We start from the raw sequence: 11,840 nt of genomic DNA on the forward strand, positions 1-11,840 counted from the left end.
GCATTCCGCTGTCATTTATTTTTTTAAAAACCAATTAAAAAAAAGAATGGATTCTTTGTAGCTGGGCATGGTGATATACACCTGTAATCCCAACTAGCTACTTGGGAGGCAGAGGCCAGTTGTTCACAAGTTCAAGGCTAGCCTGGGCAGTTTAGCAAGAGCCGGCCTGAAATTTTAGAAAAAGGACTGGGGATGTACTCAGTTGTATAGCACCCCTGGGTTCAATCCCTAGTACCATCGGGAGGAAAACCCTCTTTTTCTGTGAAGCACACAACATTCATTTTAGCAAGGTCATAAGAAGGACCCTTGGGGGAGGGTCCTCTCCAGCATTAACATCTTCACACCAGCCAGGGCCACCTCCCTTGCTGGGAGATGAACCTCCACTGGTATAGGGACTCAAGGCTTTAGGTCTTAAATTGCGGATGTCCTCATTCACCAGAGAAGGTTAAAAATAGTTCTTTGCATATGGAAATCACTTCACAATTTACAATTGCTTTCACAACCTTAATTTCATTTGATCCTCAAAACAGCCCTGTGATGAGAAAACTGAGGTCCATGTGGCTGAGGTGATAAGCCTCGGGGCAAGCAGAGGCGAAGACCCAGACCTGGGACCAGGTCTTCTCATCAAGATCCTGTCCTCTTTTCACAACACAAAACTGCCTCCAGCCCCTGTGTGGCCACAAGGTCACTGCCAACAACCTCGCCATCTCACTATCCTCTCATGTCACTAACAACCAGCGTTCCAGGGAACTCAGGAGATATTTGCCAGCTTCCCAAGGCTCTGGTGGACTATTTCCTTCAAGCCTCTATTGTTCAAATCTAGCAGCAGAGCTGTACTGGCAAACTTTTTTTTTTTTTAACATGGGGAGGGAGTACAGCACATTGGTGTGAGCCTGCTTGAGTGCAAACCCTGACTTTACTACTTCCTGAAAGTCCATGTCGAGAGCCATCCGTGTGCACTATGCATGAGGACCCTTTCAACATTGGAGCCATTGAGGGGGTAGATCTTGTATTTGGGAACTTAGAGCAGCAATTCTGCTATTAAAAATCACCCACTGCATGTGAACTCCCCCTCAGCTCTGCTCAAAAAGGTCCCACACAGCTCCAAAGATAGATAGGGTGACCTGCTGTAGCCACACAGTCTCTCAGAGATGGGTGTAGCCTGCCAAGATGCCAATCAACCTGTTGACTGGAAGACATCATGAAGTGAGACTCCACCCCTGAAGCTTTATCCCTGCCTTTCATGGACCCCCTTAAGTAAAACCACCAGATCCATTATCTAATTGTTTAACTGCAGCTCCTGTGTGGGCTGGACCTATCAGGCGCTCCATGCTTCTGCAAACTATAATTCTGACTTTGTCTTATTTCTATACTAATTATTTCAGAGTTATTTTCTCATGTGGCTTATTCCCTCCTGCGCAGGAAAAAATGACCCTGGGGAGGGGCTGGCCACCTCACCGTAAGTCTGATGTGGCAAGTTACTTCAGTTCTCTGGTCCCCAGTGTTCTTTTCCATAAAATGGGAATAAAAGTTGTAATCCCTACATTATAATAAACCTAAAGGGGCTTACTAGTGCCTGATGCATAGTGACTTCAACAAATGGTCCTGATAGCACTAGGAACCCAATGATCATGACAATAATGCCTGGAAGTTAAGCCGAAGAAACAGGGCAAAACTAATACCTGAGGATCTTCTCTCTGGTGTGTGGCTCTTCTCTAAAGGTCTTTCCACTTGTGAGAGGAATCAGAGCACACATCTAGCAAACGTCCCCGCCCCATTTATCAGCTCTAACAAGAGCTCTATATCAACACTGGATTTATTGGGTGTAGGATGCAGAAAATACGTTGGGGGAGGAGGAGTGGGTTGTATAATCAGGTGTGCGATTAGTCATGCTAATGGCGTTTATTATACCACGAGTAGAACTAATTTACAATAATTTAATCATCAACAAACAACTGTGCAGGAAGAGGAAGCTGGCTTGTCAGATTTTCAAATAAGGGCTCTTGACTAGTTTCATTGAGACCCTGAACTTGTGTCATTCTGGAGGGAAAGACTGGACCCGACTCTTGTGTGTCTATAAGAACGTTGATTAACTGTGTATCGACTTTAAAGTTTACAAAGCACCTACCTGTTCAGACCTTCTTTTGATTCTGTCTCACAGTAATGCATTTGTTAAGTTTGATGTAAGATGACAAACTGAGGCTGAAAAGGGACAACAGATAGGACTCAAACCTGGAGAGGACTTTCACCCAAGTGTCCTTCTTATGACCTTGCTAAAATGAATGTGCTTCACAGCAAAAGAAGGGCTTTCCTCCCCCATGGTACTAAGGATTGAACCCAGGGGCGCTATTCAACTGAACTACATCCCCAGTCTTTTTTTCTAAAATTTCAGGCCGGCTCTTGCTAAGTTGCCCAGGCTAGCCTTGAACTTGTGACCCTCTGGCCTCCACCGCCTCCCAAGTAACTAGTTAGGATTACAGGTATGTACCACCATGCCCAGCTAAAAAGAAGCCATTCTGAAAAGTGAATTTCTGTCAAGATAGTAAACATGAGGTCCCTCCCCCAAATTCTTCAGATTCTAGGTCTTTCTAAACCAGTGGTGCTTCAAGTGTGACTGAGGGTTAGGGTTAGGGTGAGATACCCAGGAGGCCTTACACAACATAAATGCCCGGGCCCCAATTTTATTAGGATCCAATAATTTGGGGGTGAGGGATGGGAATCTTGATTCAGAAACCTGCTCCACTAAATTACAGGACAAACTCAATAGGTATTGCCTTTATTATCAACAATCATTGTTCTCCTGAGTCAAAAACTTATTGTATATTTTTTAAATGAAATGCTTAAAAGGCAAAAAGAAAGAAAAAGGAAGAGGAGGAAGAGGAGAAGGAGGAGAGGAAAGAGGAAAGAAAAAATACAAAACAACTTTCTCCCCAAGAATAGACTGCTCAGCTATTCCTGCCCAAAGACCAGCCGCAGAGAGCCCAGGCAGCCCTCCTAACACCTAATTACTGCAGCCACCACCCTGTGGCATCAGCTGACCTGGAGAGCACGGCTCCTCCCCACACCGGGGGTGATCTCTAATATTATTTTCATTTTTGCTACTTGAGAAAAACAAAAAGGTCAAATAAAAGGCATTTTCCTTCTGGTAGGGAGTCCCCAAGAAAAGAAAATCAGTGATACACCTGCAACTGAGATAAATGCATTAAAAATATTCCAAATTTCTGGTTCCCTGGGTTATAAAGAAAGGACTCTTCAAATTCTCCTCAACTTGATCTAACTTATCAGGCTTCCTCTTGGCCCTACTCAGGGACTTTCCCACCATGATGATGATATAACGCTCCCGTTGTAAGGGTTGGGACAGCGACCAGAAGGCATATGTGGCGAAGAAGAAGAAGGCACAGCAAGAAGCCCCTGGAGACATGGCTTTAGCACGGTCCTGGGGCCCTTCCCCTTTTTAAGCAAAGTAGCTGTGAGCTCCCAGATGCATTCTCCGCCATGCTTCTCTGGCCAGTCCAGTTCGCTGGGTGGAAGGAAAGGCTCTGAGAGTCAGTCCACATATCCCAGGAGTTCATGAGTCAGCCTTCTGCTGCCCTCTCATCTCAGGTCACAGAGAATCTCATTACTGCCATCTTAGGTGCTCCACCATGACTCCATGAGGAAAAAACCTGGCTTCGGCCAGCCCTGGGAATGCTTCAGCTGTCAAAGTGGGAAGCTTAATGAGCTGGTGATGGAGAGAAAAATGTCCCATCTTTTTAAACCTAGGTTTAATCCTGGCTGCCTAATGGTACCCAGCTGTTCCCTGACTCCCTCCCAACCTGGTTTCAACTGTCCAGTGTGAGGGCTGGCTGCTTGGCCAAAGAGGCAGGGCACAAGGAAGGCCAATTACTGGTCAAATTGAATCTAAAACTCAACACAGAGAAATCTGTGTCATCTGGGGCTCTGTGGCCGCAAATGCTGGCCTGCAATCCAGAGGCAGGTTCCACACTGGAACCACTCAGCCTGCGTCTGGCTCCGAAATACACATTGCATTTTTTTTTCAAAAATTCTATAATTTGACCTAATTATGTAATTGTGAGTTATTATAAATGTGTATTTCACAAGATTTCACCTCAAAAACCTAGATTTCTGTTTTCTGTTACAAAATCAGAAAATCTAACCATAGTAGGCTCCTGTTCTGAATGATGCTCATCAACTTGAACCCAGTGGCTATTGCCCCTGAGAGGTCAGCTTGTGCTGAGTTCCACCAGTCTCTACACTCCCCATTGGCCCTTGACACCATTGGCCTGTGTGACCCCCTGATGACTATTTCCTGATGTGGGTTTTGGGCTTGTCTGTTTGTGCACTGACAGGGTTAGCCAGAATGGACTCTGGTCCTTAAGAAGCCCTACAGGGTCCCACAAGCCCTTGCAAGGGCAAAGAGCAGAACCCTCTGAATTGGGGCCAGAGCATCAGTGGCCGTAAGTACATTACCAGCTCTGAACTCAGGAAGTGCAGGAGGAGATGCCTGTGTCCTGTTCTCAGAAGCAGGAAAGCCATCTTCAGAGTCCAGCCATCACAGTCCCAGGGGCCCCTCTCCAGCAAGCAGTACACCACTGCCATCAACAACTCCAACCTGAAGGGACCCAGCACTACAGGGGCTGGGACTTTTTTGAGTTCTACCCTCTCTGCTGTCACTGCCACTCTAACTCCTTCTCATGGCCATTTAATGAAGGAGGATCTAGAAGAACTGTGGCATAGCTTCAAAGAGAAAGGGGCTTTTGGACAGGCTGGTGGGGTGCTTGTCAGGGCAAGAGTGTCCCATCAGGACAAGGTGAGCTTCCGCCCGCCTCTAATTGCAACACCCGTTTTGCCCTGCTCCACTCAGCCAACCCGCAGAGCACCCGACGTTTAAAGATTACCAAGGCAAGTTGGTAACGAAGCCGCTCCCTCTTTGTCTGTCCTTGCGCCAACAGCAGCAGAAGGGATACTAATTAGAGGGTGAATTATTAGCTTCCCATGGTGCACTGCAGGGACATTAAAAATGAGGGGGCTTTGCTGCTTGCCTCTTAGATGGCTAGTCTTGGTTTAATATATTCGTGTTTCTAGGTGAGCAGCAGGGGACAGTTTTTATGATTATAATTGTTGCATAATTACTGGCCTAAGGTTGCCTATTGTTAAATAAAAATGCTGAGATACTAATGTTTTATTGAACAGTACAAGGAGATAAAATTGTAATATCTTTTCCTGAGCAATCGAAGCTGCTCATTTGCAGCCCAGTGACAACCCTTAGTCGTCTTATGGAAGAGGTAGATGGGTTCTGCCTGGGCTAGAAGTCAAATGTAAAATATTTGCTTAGAACAAAAGAAACAGGAGCAGGGAAGGGAAGGGAAGCCGAGGAGCTCTTGAATGGGCCCTGGCTACCTCTGCATGTTGCAGGTGGCAGGGATTGACTGGTCCTGGGTACGTGCACATGCTCTGGACACGGAGGTTAACTCCCAGACAGCTGACTCTGTGCAGGAGGATGACACAAATGGCCTTTCTCATGAAAGATGCCCATTCCTGTAAGAGAAAGTGAGAGGACACTGAGGCAGAGATGCCAAGGGTTGTCCAATGGGAACATGGCCACCATCAGGTGACCCAACAGGGCCCCAAATCTCACTTGTGGGCAACCTTAACTCTCAGTACTTTGAGTCACTGAGAAGATATCTGGTACCAGCCAGGCAATGAATCTTTAATATTTTTCGAATCTTCCTCTTTCTCTTCACCCCACCAACCCATCCTACCCCAAGCAACCATCAGTAAAACTCCTAACAACCTCACCTCCTTGTACTGCATCAGTTTGCTAAGAGTGCTGCAGCCAGGCAGGGGATAGGGATAAATCCTGCCTGGAGCTGACCAAATAGGAAAAGGTGCATTTGATTCAGACCTGCTGCCTTACCAGGTCAGAAAAGCATAAATAAAAATGTAAATGACCACTTGATTTGGGCAAAAAGTAAAAGCCTGATCAATTTGGGTCTGATCCTTTACATTTCCCATCCCTTAGACGAAATGAAATGGATCTCTGTTTCACTGTTCATCCAGGTATGGGCAGGTAGGAAAACAGGCAGATAGTAGGCAGAACAAACCTGAATTTCAGAAAGTCAAAGAGACTTCCTCCCCAAAATACCCTTGGAGCATTTCCTAGGTGCAGCCAAGCAGAGCCTCCTAGATCTTGCCTAGGACCTTCACAGCAGACAGAAACTACAAACCAATTTTCCTCTCTAGGTTTCCATGTAGTCTTCCAGGGCAGAACTCAGTCTTAGAGAAAGAGCCCTGGACTGAGACTCAGAAAACCTGAGTTTTATTACCAGCTCTGTCTCCCCTCTGCAACTCTCAGACAAGTCACTTCAACTCTCATCTTTGCAACAGAAATCATGTCACCTCTCTGCCTATCTCACCCAATTCATGTGAGGTCTGAATGAATCTCAAAGAACCAAGGACTGTCAGAGTCGGAAAGAGCTCATCTGGTCCAATTCTTTGCAAATGCAGGAAATCTTTCCAGAGCATTCCTGACAGATGTTCATTCTCCCTCTGCCCAAAGACAAATACTCTAGAGAGCTCAAAGAAGCTCCGCCTTTTGCTTGACAGCTCTGACTTTGCTTCTTTGTGTGAGCTAAGGTCTGCCCAGCCCTGGTCCCAAAGCTGCCCTGAGCCTGTTCCTTGTCTACAGAGTGGCTCTGCAGGAATTTGATCATAGTGATCTGCCTGCCCTTGGTCTGTTCTTCTCCAGGACAATTCCAGGTTCCTCAGCTATTCTTTGTGTTTCAAATCCTTTATCATCTTCTTGTCTCCTTTACCCTTAGATAACCTACCCATCTTACACCAGAAAAGAAGACAATTCCATGCAATCTGGCCTACCTAGAACACATAGCCTCCTTCTATCTAGGGACAATATTCCCATTAATGCTGCCTTGAATGTGCAAACTTTTTACATTTTTAAAAAATCTTTACCTAATTAATTTATTTATTTAATGTGGGGCTGAGAACAGAACCCAGTGCCTTGCATATAGGAGCGCTCTACCACTGAGCCCCAGCCCCAGCCCCAGCCCTGAATGTGCAAGTTTTTTTAGTAGCACAGCAGACAGTTGACTTATATTGAGCGATGCTCAACTAAATCCTCCAGATCTATTTTTTTTTTAACAAAAATGATGTTCATTTGGAAAATGAAAAGCCTCATCATTCTTGTGTATGGTACACTTGATTATTTTAAAACTAAATGTGATTTCATATTTTTGTTTGGTTCAACATGTTGGTTTGGATCTATCTTTCCCAGCTATGATAAATCTTTATAATCCTGAATCTGTCACCTCATGCTTGAATGGGAAAGTTCTGCTTTATAGTTTCGTGTCTTCTGTGGATTTGTTAAACAAATCTTCAACTGTCTGGATCCGTGAGAAATCTATTATATCAGAGTAAAGAAAAATATTAAGAACAATAGAAATAAAATTAGTTAAGTTAGTAAATTGAAGGGAAATTGGACAAGTCACTAAAATATTGTGGGTATAAACAAAGGTAAATGCCCAATGTTTGCAAGATGCCAAGATTTCAGTTGGATTTGACCAAAAAGGTTAAGATTAAGTAAACCTAAGTCATTCTCACATCACTCACTGTCTCCTAGGAAACGCAGTCTCAGTTTATGATGCTGATGTAACAATGAGACAAACTATATGCAAATAAAGGAAGGAGTTGGGACAATGCCACACAGTCTAGGTCATTTTGTCTTAGTGAGCTCAACTTGAAGCCATAAGGAGAAACGTGTAGAAGAGTTAGAATGAGCTTGCCTACCGCAGAGCCTCCAGGCCTGAGGTTCCCTGGCCCCCACCCTACAGATTGAGCTGCAACCTCTACTAATAAATCAGGGAGTTGCACATCTGTATCTTCTGCCTTTCGTAACAGTTGCCTGGAAAGACCTTGGAGCAGGAAATGGTGGTGCTCTGTCTTCTCAGGAAGATATTTGGAGACATTACTTATCCCCGCTGACCTCAGTACTGCTCAGGAGAATAGAGAAGCCATCAGAAGGAAAACACAGCTAAACCCCCAGAGAAGTAATCTCTCTAGGCTGCTATTAAAAAAAAAAAAATGCCTCAAATGTGATGTCCTAAGCCAGCCAAAGTTTATCCTTTCAAGATTCTGGAGACCTGAAGTCCAAAATTGATTTCACTGAGCCAAAATCAAGAGGTTGGCAGACCCACAACCCTTTGGGAGTCTCTAGGGGAGAATGTGCTCTTTGCCTCGTCCTGTCTCTGGTGGCTGGTGGTATTCCTCCATTTGTGGTCACACCACTCCAATCTCTGCCTTCACAGTCATGCTGCCTTCTCTTCTGTATGTGCCAAACCTCTCTCTGCGTCTGTCTCATAAAGATGCTCATGACTGGATTTAGGGTTCACCTAAATGATCCAGGATGGTTTCTCATGGTAAGATCCTAAACTTTATCATATTTGCAAAAGCACTTTTCCTTTTAAATTAATATCTATGGGCTCTAGGGATTGGTTTCTGATATTTTTGGTTAGCTGCTTTTCATCTTTCTATACTCACAGTCAAAAAAAATGCTTTTTTGATCATGACAAAATTAACATCAGAACTCTACTTGGGATCTGATTCACCACCTGAGATCATCACTTCTTAGCATTCTAGGAAGGTTCATATATACAGCTGATTTGGAAATCATCCCAGAAATGTATAAAATGCATAAGTTCCAACTAGGAATGTATAAAATGCTATTATTGGCTCCCAAAGGAGGAATGACTTAGGGTCTGCACATCGAAAAAACCATTTAAATCTCCCAAAGGATGCTATTCTTATAGTACATCTCCCTAGAGGTACCATGAGTTTAGGTCCCATCAACAGAGAAGCAGGCCAAGTGGGGGCTGCAGGTGTGTTGCCTAGAAGGCAGACTCAGATATAGAGAGTGGTGTACAGAAAGTTTCTGCAGAACCCTTGGGGAAAACACCAGTGGAAGAGAGGGGAAGATAGCAGGAATGGGCAGAGGGAGACATCTAGATGCAGTGTAGGCTCAACAACAGCTTTGGCTAAGCCCATAGTGAGCTCTGGGGCTAGAATGATCTTTCAGAGTTGTTCCGAGTTAGGCCACATCAAATTAGTTGCTGGCTGTGGGCCACAAGGGAGAGGTGTGACCTTGGGCACCGCAGCTCTCCACAGCTGAGATGGTGCCTCACGGGGCTGATACCTAGGACCCAACTACGGATTCCATTCCCAGTGCTGAACATGCCTCCCTGAAAGGGAATCTCAGCCACCTTCACAGTTTCCATTGTTTTAGGAGAATGCACGCTCTGTCATCACTGAATACTGTGGCCCGTGACAGGGACAGATCATCATGATGGAGAGATTCCAGATTAGATGACTGCAAAGATCATGATTGGCATTATTGTTATTGTTATTATCATGACTATTATTGTTGAAAGTTTTGTTTGCTTTTTAATTTAAGACATTTTCAAGAACTTTGCCATCAAAATGCAATTTCCTTCAAAAAAAAAAAAAACATTTATTACCAGGAAAAAAAGAATAAAAAGATGTCCACTCTTGCCATTTCTATTCAACATTATACTAAAGGCTATACACAGGGGAAGTAGGCAAGAAAATAAAATGAAAGGCATCCAAATTGTAATGTAAATAGTAAAATTATCTCTATTTCTAAATGACATACTCTTGCATGTAAAAAATCCTAAGGAATCTAATAAAAATCATCAGAATTACTAATGAGGTTCACCAAGGTTGCAGGACACAAGATCAATATACAAAACTCAATTGTATTTCTGTATATCCTCAATGAAAAACTTTAAAGTGAAATTAAGAAAATTATTTTATACACAATAACATTTAAAATAGGCAGGCACAGTGGCACAATCCTGTAATCCAAGTGACTCAGGAGACTGAGGCAGGAGAAACACATGTTTAAGGCCATCCTGGGCAATTTAGCAAGTTCTTGTCTTAAATAAAATAATAAAAAGATTGGGGATGTAGCTGAATGGTAGAAAGACCCTGGGGGGGTTCAATGCCCAGTACTGTAAAAAAAATAATAATTTACCCATATGGAATAAATTATAAATTTAATAAAAGAAAACTAAACCTTATACTCCAAAAATTACAAAATGATGTTGGAAGAAATTAAAGACCTACTCAGAAAGCCAAAGGTTGAATTTTTCTCTGATATGAAGAAGCTAAGTCAAATTTTAAAAAGATAGAGAAAGAGAAAAAGAAAGAAGGGAAGGAAAGAAAAAAGAAAACAGATGAGGAAGGAAGGAAGGAAAAAAAGAAAGAGAGAGGGAGGTGGGTTGAGGGGGAATTCTATGAAAAGAGAAATCAGTGGAGTGGAGCAAGGATTGAGGGGGAGGGAGCAGAGACCAGAGGGGGGGGGGAATGATTGAATCTGACCTCTCTATGTTCATGTAAGAATATATCACAGTGAATTTCACCTTTTTGAATATCCACAAGGCACTAATTTAAAAAAACTATAAATAAATAAAAAGAACATCTATAGAGTAGAAGAGGGAATAAGGGAGGGAAGAGGAGAAGAAAAATACTAGAAATGGAGTTAGAGCAAATTATATTGCACACTTGTATAATTATGTCAAATGAACCCTAATATTATGTGTAACTAAAATGAATTTTAAAAAGAAATTAAAGACCTAAGGAAATGAAAAAAAATCATACTCATGGATCAGGAAAACAAATATATGAAAAAATGTTCAACATCTCTAGCAATTAGAGAAATGCAAATTAAAACTACACTGAGATTTCATTTTACTCCAGTCAGGAAGACAATTATTAAGAATGCAAGTAACAATAAAGGCTATGGGAGAACAGGTACACTCATATATTGCTGGTCAGACTGCAAATTGGTGTAACTACTTTGTTAAGCAGTATGGAGATTCCTTAGAAAACTTGGAGTGGAATGACCCAATTATTCCACTCCTTGGTATATACCCAAAGAACTTAAAATCAGCATACTACACTGATGCAGCCACATCAGTGGTTATAGCAGCTCAATTCACAATAGCTAAGGTTTGAAACCAACTGAGGTGCCCTTTAACAGATGAATGAATAAAGAAAATGTGGTGTACATACACAATGGAATATTACTCAGAAATAAAAAAGAATGACTTCATGACATTCGCCAGAAAATTGATAGATCTGGAGACTATGATGCTAAGTGAAATAAGCCAATCCCAAAAAACCAAAGGATGGATGCTCTCTCTGATATGTGGATGCTAACACACAAGAAAGGGATAGGAGAGAACAGAAGTTCAGTGGATTAGACAAAGAGGAATGAAGAGGGGACATGAATAGGAAAGAATGAATCTCTACATCATGTACAACCACAAGACTGGGATCCTAATTAGAATGAGATATACTCCATGTACATATAAATATGTCAAAGTATACCCTACTGTCATGTATAACTAAAGAGAACCAAAAAAATTATTTTAGTATTTCCCAATTTTTGAACAAAAATTATTTTTTAACTTTGAAAAATAGCTATAATAAAAAATACAAGTGTTGGGGCTGGGGTTGGGGTCAGCGGTAGAGTGCTCGTCCAGCATGTGTGAGGCGCTGGGTTCAATCCTCAGCATGACATAAAAATAAATAAATAAAAGGTATTGTTTCCAACTACAACTAAAAAAATATTTTTAAAAAATACAAGTGTTGATGATGATGGGGAGAGATTAGAATCCCTATATACTGCTGCTAGAAATGTAAAATGGTGCAACCACTTTGGAAAATATTCTGGCAGCTCCTCAAAAGGTCAAACAAAATTGCCATATGACCCAGCGATTCCACTCCTCCTGAAAAGAAATGAAAAT

The sequence above is a fragment of the Marmota marmota genome, unplaced genomic scaffold (genome assembly GCF_001458135.2).
Source record: "Marmota marmota marmota unplaced genomic scaffold, marMar, whole genome shotgun sequence".
Lineage (NCBI taxonomy): Eukaryota > Metazoa > Chordata > Mammalia > Rodentia > Sciuridae > Marmota > Marmota marmota.